Consider the following 17,217-nt stretch of genomic DNA (forward strand, 5'->3'; position numbering starts at 1 on the left):
ACTAGAGTTCTTTGCTTCAAACATGCCTTGTAAGGCAGTATTTTCTAATTAATAATACATGTAAACAAGAACAGAAAAGAATTGTCTGGTATCTTCAAAAATTTATTAACTGTGACTGCTCTCCCAACAAAAACTGTATTAACAGTTTCAGACATGGCTTTCTCACACAATACTACTTCTTTTCATTTCCACATCTGTACATCATCTAACACAGCTTTAAAAAAACCTGAAGCATATAACTCTGTCAGCTGAGAAGTATTTAACTAGCACTGGTAAAAGAAACAACAAAAACTGTGAGGCCAAGCACAAGATGCAAGTAATGAATGGGACGTGGGAGAACTGGTACCATGAAAGGCGTATGTATAGCTCAGACCGCAAAGGTGATGCCTGTTGCCTGTTTTTATTTAGTTTTCTAAAAATTTGCTGCAAGAAAATAATACAAGTGATAATGATCTGTATCTCCAATGAGGTACGGCCAGAAGGAGTTCACTAGAACTCCACTGCATTTCAAAATGGCAACTGATGCCAAGAAAACCTCAGGAAGAAGTGTGACCTGAGAACAGAAAGTTTTGAATGTGCTTTGCATCACGGTACAACTCATATTTAGGTGTGATACTGTGGAAGAGAGACAGAGGGGGAAAAAAAGCAAAACCTTCCCAGGCCTGAAAAATATATCTATTTCTTAAGGCATCCACTTAAAACAGAAAAATCCTGTGCTCACATGGCCCTGCTTTCCACAACTGCTCTGATTACTCAGCTTTGTAGAAGTCCCAAAACTTGCAAATTCCACCTTAGAACCCAAATCTCTCTTTTAAGTATTTTACCAGAACCGTGCATTTTCTCACACTCCTATTTCACCTAACTGGCATTTTCCAACAGAAGCATTACACTAAGAAATGCCATCATCAACTGTAGTCAGCACTTCTGAAAGTCAGCCCTAAAACTGCCTCATATTTTTGAGGTTATTCAGGATCTACTCTAACCACAGCTGATACCTACAAGTTGGCTGCCATTTCTTGATTAAAATCATGTACAAGGACATCACTAAATTTCACTAAATGTGAAAGCAAAAAAGCAAAAGCTTATGCATCCACTGATAGGTTGGTGGACATGGCCAAGCAAAAGGGTATTTAAAATGGACTCAATACCACCTGAAGAAAAAAAAAAAAAAAGGAAAAAAGACAACATGCTTATACTTTCCACAAGCCCTAAAATACATTAAGAAATTAAAAAGCTCGACAAAGCCTTCCAAAAATTTCACTGCTCACACACAAAGCCTTCATTAAAGAATAACACCCAAAATACTGCCACTAAAAACGTGAATTGGCAACAAAAAATGTAACTTGAAAGCAGGGACCGCAGACTTTCATAAAGCTTTAAAAGAGGGGAAGAAAAATAAAGATGTATATGTGTGTGTATTCGCTTCCACTCCAACTGAATTGCATTAAGACTGTGACAAGTTTACAAAGGCTACAGGATTTGGAGGGAACACTGACAATAGTAATTCAGCAAGCCTTTTTTCCCCCTTGCACAGAATGAATGAATGGCGAAGTATTCTAAATTTGTCAGTTTGTGACACGCACTGACCCAGAATTCAGAGACACTACCTCATAGTTGGTGGATCAGTAGCAGCGTCCTGACAAAGATCCTCTGTCAAGGATGACAGTCCTGGCGGGCGCAACCTTGGTGGTAGGTCAGGAGGGATACGGACTTGGCAGGCGGCGTCCTGCACCTTGCCAACCCACCCTGGTCAAGCGGGCTGAAGCGCCAGCCAAACTTTTCGATGTGGTCACAGGAGCACAGCTGAGAAGGCTTCCAGAGAACAGCGCAGGAACTTGCACCGAGACTAATGATAACTGCAAAAGTCTTGAATTACTGCTCAACTTGCTTTTAATGAGCTGTTTATCAATGTTAGCCATGAAACATCTGAAGTGCTCTCAGCTAACACAAGCACCTTTTAATTCTGAGCATGAACTGCTCTCCTTACTTGAACGGACTAAACCTGTTGCTATATAAAATGACCTAGGGATCTTTCAAGGCATATTAACACATTAAAAATAATTTTAACAAAGCTATCATAGACATTAGAAGAAACCTGCATTTTAAACGGCACGAAGCATTTAACTGGCAGCAAAGGAAGGACTACGGTCTTGCAAAGAATTGCCCCAGCAGTATGTCTGCAGGTACATAATTTAGCTAAGGGCAACAGAGGTGTTCTTAGAGCTTTCTTTAGAGAACTATAAAGAGAATATAATAGAACATCTTCCTGAAATTAAAAGCGTCCTCTTGAAGATTAAAGATCACAACATAATTTGCAAAGGCCGTTTGACCAAATACCGAAATACAACATTTACCAGAGCATTCACATTCTACCTTGAGAGCTGGAATTTCTTCCAACTCAGATACCATTCTGTCATCCTGGAAACTGCAAAGGAGATCACCTGCTCAAGCTGTGACATGAAGAATCTGACTTCGTAACAAGAACCAAGTACAGGGTCCACAGCTACCATTCCTTCAGGTTCCACCCCAGGTTAAAACTCTAAACCTCAAAGGAAAACCACGCACTACAGCTGTACGCTGCACACCCTTTTGCTGTGATCTTCTGTCATCAAGACAGAGAAATGCAAGGAAAGCCTCTCATCCTCTTCTTTTAGTTCTCATCACTACCCCCAACTGCCCTTCTTCCTGGGCTTCCACTAGGAAAGTTTTCTTTAGGAAGAAAATTCCCCCCTCAAGTGTACTTTCTCTGTATTTGAAAAGAAAAGAGAAGTTTAACAATGGCAGGTACCCCAGCAAGCACAAGGTTTGTTGTAGCTTTGTTTTCCAAAATAAATGCTGTTAAACACTTACTGTCAATTTCAAGGCCAAATGAACAAAATTTTATATCAGCTGTTAGACTAAACCACTATCAAGCAGCAGGGATTAAGACATTAAATTCAGCAACACCCTACGCAGACACAGCACTCAGAAGTTACAACATACTAATTATGAAACATCTTCAATTAAGTTATTTGCTTCTTCTATTAACTTCCACTACCACCAGCTGCCAATTTCGTAAAGCATTACAGCTTTTGAAGAGCACGGGCACGTGACTGAGAAATGTATGTACCATTTTTTTCCCCTTCTCTTCACTGGGATTCTCTCAGAATATCAGGAATCAGAATATCGGGCAGATAATCCGTGCAGAACTCCCATAATAGGGACATGCACTGCACAACACCTGCTTCAGTCGTCAGGATTTTAAAGCCACACATGACAGATAAATTACCTGAAATTAACGAAGGAATGAAAACCAGCAAGAGATTTCATCTAAAGCCATCACACACTGACAATCTAATTTCCCATGACGAGACAAAACTCACAGGCTAATGCAAACTTTGACAGTTATTCCTCAGAGGCTGCGTTAAAGCAGGGAGCCCACGTCACTCACTGAATAAACCCTGTAAACCCATGGATTCCACCACAAGCTTCAAGGCCTGTTACTGAACCTTTGGGAAATCAGTTCTTCCTCATTTTCCTAAGAAACACCTTCGCTTAGTTTGCTTCAAGTCACATCAAAAACTACACTTCTGGAAGAGAACGCGGATCGCTTGATCCCCAGTCTTGTGCTTTAACCGCAAGACCATATTTCCTCTATTAACTTTACAACCCACAGAAAACAAAAATTGCCCCTCGGAATCAATTCCGCGGCCCATCTGTTGTCAGGCAGCTGTCAGTGCCGGGGGAAGGCTGCCGAGGCCGAGGAGGGTGAGGGAGCCCGAGCCAGAAGGCGCCGCTTCACCAGCGCTGGGGACACGGGCAGTTATCCCTCTCCTCCTTCACTTGCTCAGGCCTTTGACAATGTAAGAGCAGAGTTGCTCAGCTTCAAAAAAGGGGGGAAAAAGCGATCCTTTTATTAGCACCGAGGCAGCTCCGTGCACAGCACGAAGCGTGGGTCGGGGGGTGAGCGGGGTTACTGGGGCTGCTCCTTCACCCCCCGACACCCCCCGGCGGCCCTGTGGGGAGGGTCCCGTCCTCAACCAACGGGGCACAAACTTTCCGAGAGGGGCAAAACCTCTCAGAGAAGCGCACAAACTTCCCAAAAGGGGACAAGAACTTCCCAAAAGGAGGGCACAAACTTCGGGCCCGCGGCTCTCACCCTCCCCCCCCCCCCCCCCCAAGCCCTCCCTCCGCCGCCTCACACACCCCCCCCCCCCAACCCCCCGATGGCGCCTCCCCCGGCCCCCGGGCCGCCCTCACCCACCCGGCACGGAGCTCGGGCGGCCTCCCGGCCGCGGCGGGCGTCCCCCTGAGGGCAGGCGGCGGCGGTGGCGGTGGTTGGGCCTGGGCCTTGCGCCGCCCGAGCTCCCACCACGACGCGAGGGGACGGCGGCGGCGGCGGGGCCGGCGGGGCCAGCGCCGGGACCCGGATGTGCGCGGAGGGGCGGGGGGAGCCCCGCGGGGAGGGGGGAGAGAAGGGGGCGGGAGCGCGCGGGCTGGCGGTGGCCGCGCGTGCGCGCTGCCGGGAGGAAGCGGCGGGAAGGGGCAGGGGCGGGAGCGCTGAGGGGAGAGCGGCGGAAAGGGCGCTCGGAGGGTGGCGTGGCTCGGGGTAGTCGCTTTAAAAACAGAAATAAAAACGAAACGGAGCCCAAAAGTTTAAAAAAGAAGAAGAAGAAGAAAAGAGATGGCTGTGTGTCTCGACTCAAACATAGCCTGCCACAAGATGGAGGCATAAAAAGCTCTGCTCGAGCTCCATGTTGGCCCGTGCTACCTCACCGCGCTGGGACGTGCCCATGGCTTCCACCGGGCACAGCCGCCAAGTGCCTGCTCGGTCCCAGCTGTGGGACAGCCACCGGCCCTGCCTGCCTCCTGCTGCCAGCCCGCCATTTGGCGGACGTTTTCTGGCACTAGGTTTTATGCCCAGTGCTGAGGTCCTTCAGGCGGCTAGATCGCAGATCACCAAAAAAACGACTGAAGTTTCAGGAAAACGTTAACAATATTACAATCACAGAATCATTAAGGTTGTAAAAGACCTTGAAGACCTTCAAGATCATCTGGTCCAGCCTTCACCCTATTACCAATGTCACCAACCTTTCTTCAAACACCCTCAGGGACAGCGATATTAGGAAAATTCTGCAAGGGCCCATATGCATGAGAATCTTCATGCTGGGTGTAACACCTGTGCAGGACAAACACCTACTTTTCACACAACCATCCTCTCTGCATGACATGGAAATAAATGGAAATGACCACCACTTCCTCACGGCCACTTGTTGGAAGGCAGAGAAGCTCATTTCAGAGAGGTGCTTGGCCAATACCATCTCCAAGAAGCCACAACAATGCGTGACCTTCATCAAGCATGCTACAGCCTAATTGTTCTTGTCATTATTAACTATGTAAATCAGTGAATACGAAGGTAAATTAATGAAGAATCGTGTTCAGCACCATGACTTGAAGTTACTACATTTCCATGTTTGAAATTCCCCTCAACTGGCAACGGACATCAGCAACTCTAAAAGCCAACATTTCAGCCATATCTGAAGAACTCGCATACTTCCATTAAATTCAACAATAAAAAGGAGTTGTTAAAGTCTCTCATTATAAGGAAGAACTGGCAAAGTCTTGTTTCCCTTGTGAGAGATGAGATACTTGAGAGGCCTCCATGAAGGCCTAACCAAGCCTGGTGCTGCTGGCCCAGCTCCTGAGCGGGTGGCACTGCTCACCACTAGGCACTGGCGAGGCCCAAACTGATGGCACAGAGAAACTTAGCTTTATATTCTTAATGAAAATATCCACAATGAGGGGAAAATATTTCACACTTAGTTCTCAAAATGATTTTAAGAGGAACCTTTTTCCTACAGGAAGACACTTCATAACCCAAAGGTGCCTGAGGCCTACCTGAGGCCTCTTCAGACACGCTGCTGAACTTAGCTGAATGGTTGCCTGATCCACTACAGAAAGTTCTAGAGAAAAGTTACTTCCTCTGTCAAAAACAGCATATGGGAAGGATATACTTGGCAAAACCATTCTTTGCATACAAATCTATATTTCTGTTTCATGACGTGTAACTACACCAGTTCTGAGCCATTGAAAACCTGGTGTAGCCATGGCTTCTATTATGCCTACTGAATCTTGCTATTAAAATTCTTCCTTCCAAAAAAAAAAACCAAACAAAAAAAAAACTATAAACAAGCAAATGTAAAGGAATTTTATATACATATATGTATATACACATTATATTTTATATAATTAAGCCAGAAAGAAAGAACATGAAACCCCTTCTTTGTGTAAATTAACTGCACAGAAAAAAAAAAAAAAAAGTGAGGTAAAGTTTATAGAAGTAGGGCAAATATCCAGTGAGACGAACTGGATTCAATGTGAAATAAATTTGAACTTTGAAGATTTTTTTTTTTCTGGCTGAAAACCACATGACTTTTGATATAAACAGAAGTTTTTAGCACCAGTGTACTCTGATCAGATCTATACAGAGGTCAATTAATAGACCCACAGGAAGGATATCCCTACTAAAGTTCACGACAAACAGTGAAGGTGCATGGCTTTGGTATAATTCAGTCAAAAACAGAGCTAACCGCCCTAACTGCCTTTAGGGACTTCTGTGTATCTCTGCACCAGCAATTGTTCTACTTTGGCCAGGCAGTCCAAAATATGGGACCAAAAAAAAAAAAAAAAAAGGCTGTTGGTCTTTTTCCAAATCTTTTGTGTAACTTAATTAATAAACCAAGTAACAAACAACAAATTGGCAGCAGCGTTTGAGGTGTTGTTCATGTGCCAGCCATCATGTCTCTACAAAACAAAATGTTCTCTTAATAAGAAGTTACAAAACAGTTGTATGTTGTCAAGTGAAGCTACGAGACAGCTCTGATGTGCTTCCTCCTGCAGAGGTTTTATAGTTTTATGAGGAGCTCTGCAGGTGTGCATGCAAGCTTATGGGAAAACTCCAAGTTTTCCAACAAGTTGTGCAAAGTTCCCAGTTTAAAAATAAAGGCAAGTTAGGCATGTCTGCTCACAACACACCACTCCTCAGAAAGCAGTGATTCTTAAGCACAATATACAGACTATTTTGGAGTAGAGTAATAATAATCTACCAGCTGAAAAATAGTTTTCTTCTGTTTTGTCATTTTGTCACAGACTAATTCTTTATCTGATGTTAAATGGCCAATGACCAACTGCAAAAGACAAGTTACCTGCTTCTAGTCAATGGGACAGAGTAAAGGATAAAGTAAATTACATTTGCTATCTCATGATTCAAGTCTGTTTGTGCTTAAAGTCACAATAAAATTAGCACCACGTACACTTCTGTCGACTACATACAAAGTTGTATATAGTCAACAGAAGTTGGTGTACTCTAATAGCATACAAAGCTCAAAAATGGGTTGCAGCAAGTAGACTTGAGGCATCCTGCACATAGTTTCTGGAAATCATGTGACTACATGAATTTGGGAAATTCATTCATTTCATTACTCGTGAATCCATCTGTCCTCTTTTAGCATTGGCAAATGTACATTTTTCAAAATACAGACATGTAACTCTGATAATCTAAGGAAAAACAACTAGCTAACTTTCTACTTAAACATTTCAATTATAATAGTGTGCTCAGATTCTGCAGAGACAACTGCATGCGTTCATACACTTGCTCCGGCCTTGTAAAGTCAAGTAAAGTACAACTACCTGTTTCACATTCCTTTGCACGCAGTCTAATACCAGCGAAGACAGAAGATTGTCTTCTCATAAAACCTGAGCTGCTGTGCATGTTTATGTTGGACTAGCTATAACCTTACAGTCTGATCAAAGTACAAAACGATCAACAGAAAAATTACCGCTTTGTATGAGGCCTTGCATGGTTGAGAAGCAACTATGAAGTTCAACAAGTATCTTAAATTACGTTATTTTGATTTTCTCGCTAGATTTTGAATATGATCTCTACATTTCTTACTGAGATTTCTTGTTTGGTTAGAAATCAATGGTGTGAAAATTAGATTTTTTGAATTATAAGGAAATAGTTTAAAAAAAAAAAAAAAAAGCTTTATTATTATTAAACTTTGGCCTTCCTGTGACTTCTAAAATTACTACATTGTTCAACTTAATTCCCTATCAACTTTCTAAATTGCTGGGGGAGGTTTTTGTTAAAAAATAATAACAAAAAAGATAAAAAAGGCAAAATAATAGGATAAAAAGGATATATATATATGTATATATATATATATATATAGAGAGAGAGAGAGAGAGTTACCACGTCTCTACCCACATTAAGTATTTTCAAGGCCACTTTAAAATTATGTCAAAAAAAAAAAAATCCTGTAGCGTGAAAGATGACTTGGATATTTAAACAAAATCCAGCTTCAAAACAGAATCAGGGAAAACAGATAGGATAGCTCCTGAAAGTTAGACTCTCACAGCTGTCAGCTGAGAAGAAATGGGGGAAGGGGGAAATACTGTGAAAGGAATTTTTTTTTTTTTGGACAGGGGAACATGCCATCCCTATTCAAAAATTTTCTGGGTGGGAAAGGCTAAGGAGGGGCTAACATACTATACATACCTTTACGTATATTTTTGAGGCAGAAAAAGAAGGTTATGTCTGAGCAGAGTTCAGCCAGTGGAAAGGGAGGCCATTTGGTCCTCTTAAATAGCCCCGCAATTTACAGCACGCTGAGAACAGGCACAATAGATGGTAAGCGGCTGCCTCACAACAAGAAAGCAACACAAATGTTGTGTACATGGTATCACACGTGCAAGAAAGTTAAATCCAAATGAAAAAAAATGCTTAGTGTCTGGAGGAAATGTATTAGAAGTGTTTATCTGCAAGGCCTTTGGTGGTGTGGACTACTGTGAACTTACCCTCGCTGGCTCCCAGCCATTGAGTTCCCTGTTATTGTTACAGCCACACTTCTGGAAATCTTACATTGCCCAACTCACACAGAGAAGGGGAGAGAAGGATTACTCTTGTTTCCTGAAGATACAGATATAGGACCTCAAGATGAAGTTGTAGGTCAGGGGAGGGAAAGACAAGCTAAAGGTATACTTCCAAGAAAACTTGAAGCTGCCTTTTTTTTTTTTTTTTTTTTTTTTTTTTTTTTTTTTTACCAGACTGAAAGAATAAATGAGATAAACAGCTGAGTGCTGCTACATCCACAAAAATGTTTGAACTAAAGACGTTGTGTAAAGGTTTTATTAGTTTTAATCAACATTGTCTTTTCACACTCTAGAGAAGAAAAATGTAAATATATTAGGGGTGGTATATCTCGTTTAACAGATTTGAGAGTCAACTAAAGGTGCAAAACCAAACACGCAATCCAACCAGTAAATGTCAAAAGAACAGACAAAAAAGACAAAGTCCTAAGAAGGGTGAGAGGACAATGCAGGAAGAGTAAACGCATAAGTAATGAATAGGAGAAGAGAACTCTGGGGCCTATTGCAAAGTCCATATCAGAGTGTGAACCCTCGACCACTGAAACTTGTGCATAGCATCTGGTCAGGGCAAAGTACTGCTAAATTGGATCTGCTTCGCAGAACGGGAGGTGGAACCTTCCTGGAGGAATGGAAAAAAAAAAAAAATCCCAGCTGATTAACGTGAAGTAATACACTGCTTCACGGAGGAAACAATAAATAAAAGAATTTTAAATGGCACAGTTCCTTTGAATATTCTTCCACTGGTGCTGGTTTTCTAGACTACCTCCCGGCTTGCATTCGATATTGCTACAGCACTGTATGGCCGTACCGTATTCTCACTGGCATTCTTCTAAATCGGTGATTCTCAACCATTTCCAGAACATGACCTCCCATTACAAGAACACTTTCTGGAGTCTGTCACCCACTGCTAAACTCAGAGGGAAGGTAGCTCCCACCTCCTGAAAGCTGGCTGTAGCAACCACATCCAAAACCTGCAGGCAGCAGGAAGATACGTCACAGGTTACTATGAGCTTTTTTCTTTTGTATAAACTATGCTCAAAATTACTCACGAACAAAGTTGTGTTGTTTTCTTCTTAAAGATTTACTCACTTCCCCAGCACCTGTTTAACATCCTGCACCGGTAGCCACCCTTGGAGCCTTCTGTGCACGTTCTTCCCATTTATTGCCAGCATGGATGCAGTTTTTCCCAGGGCTTTTCACTCCCAAGGCCAAATCCTTGGAAACATTCTCCCTTTGAACGTGATTGGCATTTGGGTGGGCCGCATTCTCTGTTTGGGACAGCGAGATCTAACACACAACCTCACATTCAATACAACCATCTGTTGACACAGTCGTGAGCTGGAATTCCATTTCTTGTAGCAATAGTTGGGACCAACATCCACAATAACTCTGCACTGAAAAGTTGTATTTGTGGCTCCATGGCCAAAACCACAGGGAAGCTATTTTTAACACAGCAGAGCTCTAAATAGTGGAAGCGCTGAAAATTTAGCTCGCATTATGGGCCAAATTCTTCTCCTGGTTACACCCACTCTATGGAGAAGCTTGGATACAATAAACAGAAACACTCTCAAAGAGAGATTTAAAAAAAAAAAAAAAAAAAAAAAAGTAAAATCAGTATTTTCAACTTTAATTGAAGAAAGGTACACATCCCACATCACTCCCTCTTCATAAAAGAAAGGAAAGGAAAAAGGAACAATTTGAAATACAAGTGATCTGCTACAATAATTGTACCTCTTGTATTAAAGATAATGCTTCCCGCCGCATGTGCCTGAACCTACCTATAGCTAAAATCTCTCCAGTCATTATGCAGGCACTTTTGGCTTAGACCAGCGCAGAGGACATTGAGCTTTATCTGCATCTTGAGAGAAAACACCGCCGATGACTCTAGTGCATGAGTAACAAATCAGGTTATAATAGCTAGACCTAAGCTTAATTACTCATAAGACAACTTTCTAACAGCACGTTATCACCCGAGGATTTCACAACACAGACCAATTAGTGACGGCAATACAGACTACCAAAGCTTTCCCATGGCGGAGCTGACAGGACTTGACCTTCTCCTGGGTGCATTAGGTGTACTTCCACCGAAGTCCTCAAGTTACACCACACCGGGCCTTTACAACTCGTATTTAAATTTTGTGGCACACTTTGGGAAACAACTTTTTTTTTCAACCCTCATGACCAAATAGTTGGCTTTAATAATTTCCTCTGCAGTATCAAGATCTGCATATACAAGCATAATAATACCTATCATAAAATAAAAGTGTTATGGGGCGTAGTATGGTGCAGTTTGGGACAGCGTGTTGCAAGTTATTTGCTTCTGTTCACAATAAAGCTATTCCCACAGAAGTCAAAAAAAAAAAAAAAGAGGAAGGGGAACTGGATCATTTTCCGAAACAGAAATTAAAGCTTGTGGGAGAAGCCAATAAGATGAGGAAATCTCTAGTTTCTCATAGTAATAGTCAAGTGTTATTTTTCATTCAGGCTTTTATCACTGCTGGGTTTTCTTCCACTCTTTAAGCACTGGCCTTTGACATATGTTTGGAAAGGAAATACAAGGAGGAAAATAAAAAGGCAAAGGATTTATTTTCAATCTTGCTTACATTTTTTTGCAAATGTGAAATGTTGGCATTACTGTTATTATCCAAACACCTTCACATGGTAAAGGAAAAATTAGAAGGTCATAAACCTTTTGCTCCAACTGCTGAGATAGGCCCCATGTGAGGCACTGCCACTAAAATAGTTTTACAATTCACCACAGCTTGGGAACGACAGAAGCACAGAATCATCTAGGTTGGAAGAGACCTCCAAGATCACCTAGTCCAACCTCAGGCCTAACACTAACAAGTCCTCCACTGAACCATATCACTAAGCTCTGCATCTAAACGTCTTTTAAAGATGTCCAGGGGTGGTGACTCCGCGAGCTTTGTTGCCCTTCTCTGGACAAACTATAACTTCAACTATACTTTGACTCCAGGACAGTGTTCTTTTTGAGTGAAATGCTTGAGTGAGATGTGAACTCGCAGAGCCTGAAGTTTATCACCCCACACCCGCCTTCCCTGTGAGTTCATTGAAACTCCAGCCAAAATTTAGAGAGCCTTCATACTCTAAACTGATCTTATGTACTCGTGACAACGTACAAAATAGTACAGAGAAAAAAACAAACAACAAACACTGAGCCAAGAAGCATCTCCTAGGGAGAATGTATTAACATTTAAGAAAGCTAACTGCTGCAATGTAACATCATGAAGAACCGTGTTCTTTAGCTTTTAGTGTCTCCTTGGCTCTCTGTCTGCTGGCTTCTTATCGTCTGTTCCCGACTCTTGGCCAGGTAACCACTTCAGAGGATTGCAGCGGTACATAGGCCATGGTGGGAGCGTTAGCAGTCCTGACATTTAGGATTCTCGAGGCACTTTCAGATCATTTTTAGACTGTGAATGTAACTCCAGCTGCTACTAAGTGGGTTTTATTTTGTACCAGATTTTAGCCTGTGGAATGTTATGTTTGGATTGAGCTGGAGAAACGGGAAAAAATGCGATAGTTTGCTTAACTAACTGAAATCAAACTCCTAAAACAAAGCTAAACTGTTTTGTCCTTTAATGTTCATATTCCAGTCTGTGCATTGGCACAGAGTCCCTGCTCGTAGATCTGGAAGTCCCCATTTAGATTTGGGAGGGGGGTAGGCGAAAAAACTCACTGCCTGCTCTGACTCCATTAGTGTAGCTAGCGAGAATTCCCAATCTCCGTACGCATTAAATAAATATTTAACATTTCAGGATTTAATCGGAATCCCGAAAGTTAAACAATAGCCTCTGCTATCGGTGTCGCTATCTCAGGGGTTGTTTTCGCAGCCGTATATTTAGATCTTGGCCACATCGCACAGTTGCATTACAAATAGTACAACCCTCCCTTAAAGAAGAAAAAACAAAAAAAAGGAAAAACAAACAAAAAAAATCAGCAAAATCTGCAAACTTTTAAAAAGTGACGCCATCTCAGTGAGTCTCCTTCCCTCTGCTCGAAAAAAAACAAGCGAGAGGCAGGCTCGGGGAGGAGAGGAAAAAAAAAAAAAAAGAAAAAAAAAAAAGAAAAAAAAGACAACAACGACTGAGCATAGCTTTACCTTCAGGACATTACTGCCGCTCCATTTTCTGCCCCTTCCCTTTCGCTCCAGCTCCCTTGCAAGCGACGGCCAGCCCTCTGCCGTGCGCTCATCCTGGCAGCAGCGAGGAGAGGGGCGGCGCTGGGCAGGGGCTGAGCTGGGGCTGGTGCTGAGCTGGTGCTGAGCTGAGCTGGGGCGTGGAGCTGAGCGGCCGCAGGCTGCGTGCATGCAGGGCAGGGAATTCACATTCCCGCTTTAGAAACTTTCGGCGATAGCGGCGTGGCGAGGCTATTTTTGCTTCCTGCCTTCATCCTGGAGTAATGCTCCTCGGTCCGCTGCAATGCAGCCATCTTTTGTGCCGTGTCTCTCACGCGATCCGTATCAAAAGCGCTTTGCCGGTGTAAATCGTGCCTGTGGCGAGGCTGGCTGATGCTTTTTGGTGAATAATTTATCCAGCGCAGTCTTCTCTGTGTGCAACAGGGGAGCGATAGCCATCGCAGTGTGCTGACCCTTTGCGTTAGGTCGCTCTGCACAGAAAGTATGATATACACACAGTCTGGACGCAGTAAATGTAGATACGTGTGTGTAATACATATGAATAGATCTGTGTGCATTTAATGCATTCGATTGTATGCGTATGCACATGTGAATACACCCGCCCCTCAAAATGGGCCAGCTTAATTAGGATAATGGCCCTTTCCATGTAAAAAATACCATTACACCAGGTATGAATGATCCTCATACCAGGCCTTCTAAATTTGCATTTTACCACTTAGCATGTATACATGAAGATGGCAAAAACAGAATGAGAAATATTTTAAAATATAAGTCTGTGAAAGATCGGTCGCTCCGTGAACTTACAGACACAACAGAAGTCGTGTTGACAGCAGAGCACTTAGAGGTTTCAAAGTCCAGTTAACAGGAACAGTCTGACAGCTGCACATCCGAGAAGAATCACGGAAAGCAGAAGATAAAATTCCTGTGATTAGGTGCTTGCAGACTCGAAGAATTTATTATTTATTTAATGAGATTATTATGATTATGCCTAATCATTAGCCATTTTGCCTAATTGTTAGCCATTGATCTTCATGAAATAACTGGGGTTGCGTTATCAGCTCAGTCCTCTCAAACTGTTTCTTAAAAAACTTTGTGTTTCCCTCCCATGGGTTTTGTTCCCTTGCAGAGCTCCAGTTATCTGCCAATATTGGAGCCAGGAGCCCGTAATGCATTCACGGAGAAGGATGAGCACGGCAAAAGAAAGTTAGACCTTGCAGATCACTGCTGGAGTTCTTTGAAGGATTTAGCCAGCAGATATTTCCTTGCATTCTACTTGGATTTCTAAAAGACCCTTGACAGTGTCTCCCACCTTTCTCAGGGAAGAAAATATGTCAGGGGAAAGGAGGCAATAATCCCCCAAGAAGGTATAACTACTGAAAGAAAAAGAAGCTAATACCTGGTTACTGTTGACAGCAGAGGGAGGTGGAGTTTCACAGCCACAAGTGCACATACTGGTCCAGCTCAACCTATTCCTGAGTGAGCTTGGGAAGGGAGTAAGGCAATCTGTGGATAACAAAGTTGTTGGAAAAAAAAATAATAAAAAAATAAAAAATAAAAACAAGACACCAACCTCTGGTTCTGGAAGTTCCTAGGTTGCTAAGTTCCTAGGTCCCTAAGTGCTAGGAGAGTATTCTGTGACATTCCTGCACGCCCAGTCCTTACAGTCTTCCTCTGGGCATCCTCTGTGGCTTGAAGTGAGGGGCCCAAAACCGAACACAGTACTCGAGGTGCAGCCTCACCAGAGCCAAGTACAGGGGGATGATCACCTCCCTGCTCCTGCTACACTATTCCTCATACAGGCCAGGATGCCGTTGGCCTTCTTGGCCACCTGGGCACTCAGCTGGCTCACGTTCAGCCAAGCATCAATCAACACTCCCAGGTCCCTTTCCTCTTCACAGTCTTCTAGCCACTCTGCCCCAAGCCTATTCCATGGGGTTATTGTGGCCAAAGTGCAGGACCCGGGACTGGGCCTTGATAAACCTCATCCAATTCACCTCAGCCCAGCAGTACAGCCTATAATGTTATGTACAACAAAGAGTATTATGTTGTTTTTTTTTTAAATCAGAGGACAAATGAGGAACATTTAATGGAAAAGTCATATCCAAATATTTTGTTGTGACAGTGGAGAGATGGGATTGCAGCTGAACTTTTCCATTCATCCATTCTTCTTCCCTAAACTTGCAGTAAAAAAATAAATAAATAAATAAATAAAAAATAAAAACAAAATCCAGTGTTGGATTTGCACCAACTGGTGTTTGGTACAGAGGTTGTTGGGTGTAAAAACACAGCAGCTGCAGTTACACTGAAGTTCCCCTGAACACTGACCTTCTGGAGTTCCATAGAACAAGTAGGTGTTATAATTCTCTGTTACTAAGGACATGTTTCTGAGAAAGCCACACAATTCAACATGAATTAAGCTCTTTCCTGCCTTTCTGATACATACATAATCACGCCCAGATTTTAATGTGTTCCTCTTGCAAATCCACTCTGCCAATTTATTGTATAAGCAACACCTTGATCTTCATTCTGTGATACAAATTTCCTAGAAAAGCTCTGAAATTAGTGCCAGTTTTTATTAATGGCATAGTTGGAACAGCAGAGAGAAAGCTACAAACCTCAATTTTAGCAAAATAGTTATTAGTGCTTACATTTAAGTGTGAGAATAATCTCTTTTTTATTCAGCAAAGTATTTATTTCTATGCTTTACTTTACTGCACACTTAAATTCAATTACCTTCATTTTAATCATGGGCTTAAGTGCTTTGCTCTCTCAAGATAATAAGACCATTGGCATTTCATTTAGCTCGCCGAGCTTGTTTTTAAGTAAATCTCGTACTCTCAAGCACAAACTGACAAATATGCAAATAAGAGTTACCTTTTCTGCCTAAAGACAGAAAATGATAAACCCAGTAGTTTTACAGTCCATGAGGGGAAACACCTAGGCATGGAATAGATTTTCATTTCCCTGATACTATCATATTAATTGTCTGCTAGCGAAATACTGCCTTGCAAGCTGAGGTTGTACCATCTTTGATCTGCTTCTGTACATTAGCAAGGGCAGACTTAACCATTATTTTCCATTAAAATGAAGAATGTTGTTTGCTTGTTTGCTAGACAAAAGCAAATGTCTTTGAGACATTGTGGGCCATAGCTTCACTTGATATAAATTGGCACGTCTCTTTCATTCCAGTGGAATTACACTAATTTTACACCTCAGAGTACATCCCGGAGACTTTCCACGTCATGTATAAACTTGAATAGAGAGATTCTGTATCATGAGGTGAGATCATAATATTCAAGTGTTTCACAGACTTAAAACCATGAGGTCTGGGAATGCTTGACTGTAGCTAGTAAATACAATATGGTCTGGTAATTAAGTGGGACTGATTATTTATAAGAAGAATAAGCCAGTTTGTAGGCAGAGCCAAAAGCAGTTTTCTTTGCCATGGTACTCTTAATTAACACCTTTTCCCCACCGAAGCAGTAAAATGCAAAATTATGGTTTTATTAAGTCTTACGTTGCTCAAAAAAGACCTTTCAAACTTCATTAACATATGATCTGTTCACCAGCAAAGTGACCGTTTTAAAAAGAAGTGAAAGAATAATTGCAAAATTTGAACATAAACCAACTTACACCACTGGCTAGAATATTCCTGAAACAAATTGAGAACTGGCATCAAATAATGCCAATTTTCCACCATTCAATTTGAAAGGAAATAAATTATATTATGTTGTATCAGTTACTTCAATTAAGCTGAAATAAAAGATTTTCAGGTTTTGCTAACACTTCTAGTGTTTATGGAATCAGACCGAAAGCAAATCCAGCAGAATTGAATTGTCTGCTTTCCACACAGTCACGACTACAAAAAGCGATATTAAAGGAAGCTTGGTATAAAAAAATATGTTGAATTTATGTAGCATACTTACATTTTTATCTTTCGAGCACTACTGCAATTATTTTCATATACAAGAAAAAAATATTCTTAGCAGAAGAACAACAATGCTGAAAGGCTATTTGGAGAACTTTAAGAAGGAGGCCTGATACCACCAAAACCAAAAGTTTAGACAAACGCTTTAAGTCTTTCACGACCAATTTGGAGATCTGAGAAGCTGCCTCAGCTCATGTTTACAAGAGCTGAAGGTGGCCGTGGACAT

The 17,217-nt window shown here is 42.0% G+C and overlaps 1 protein-coding gene and 1 long non-coding RNA gene across 3 annotated transcripts in view; both read right to left on the bottom strand.

Annotated features, from left to right (window-relative positions):
• The window catches only part of SMAD5 (SMAD family member 5), a 28,215-nt gene extending 15,078 nt beyond the window's left edge, over window positions 1-13,137 (bottom strand). The window contains exon 1 of one of the 2 annotated variants that reach the window (XM_082771838.1): window positions 13,028-13,137. The gene's annotated coding sequence lies outside the window, so the exon portion shown is untranslated. Of the gene's footprint in view, window positions 1-4,243; window positions 4,422-13,027 lie in introns of those variants that run through there. The other variant, XM_082771837.1, reaches the window with a different exon arrangement.
• A 376-nt stretch (window positions 13,138-13,513) lies between these two features.
• On the bottom strand, window positions 13,514-17,012 carry LOC309883488. Its single transcript, XR_014318461.1, has 3 exons — window positions 16,990-17,012; window positions 14,460-14,566; window positions 13,514-13,533 (listed from the first exon to the last, which is right to left on the bottom strand). It is a non-coding gene; the product is annotated as an uncharacterized lncRNA (long non-coding RNA).
• Between the last annotated feature and the right edge of the window lie 205 nt (window positions 17,013-17,217).

This window comes from Aythya marila (assembly GCF_965140915.1).
Source record: "Aythya marila genome assembly, chromosome: 14".
In the NCBI taxonomy this organism is placed as follows: Eukaryota; Metazoa; Chordata; class Aves; order Anseriformes; family Anatidae; genus Aythya; species Aythya marila.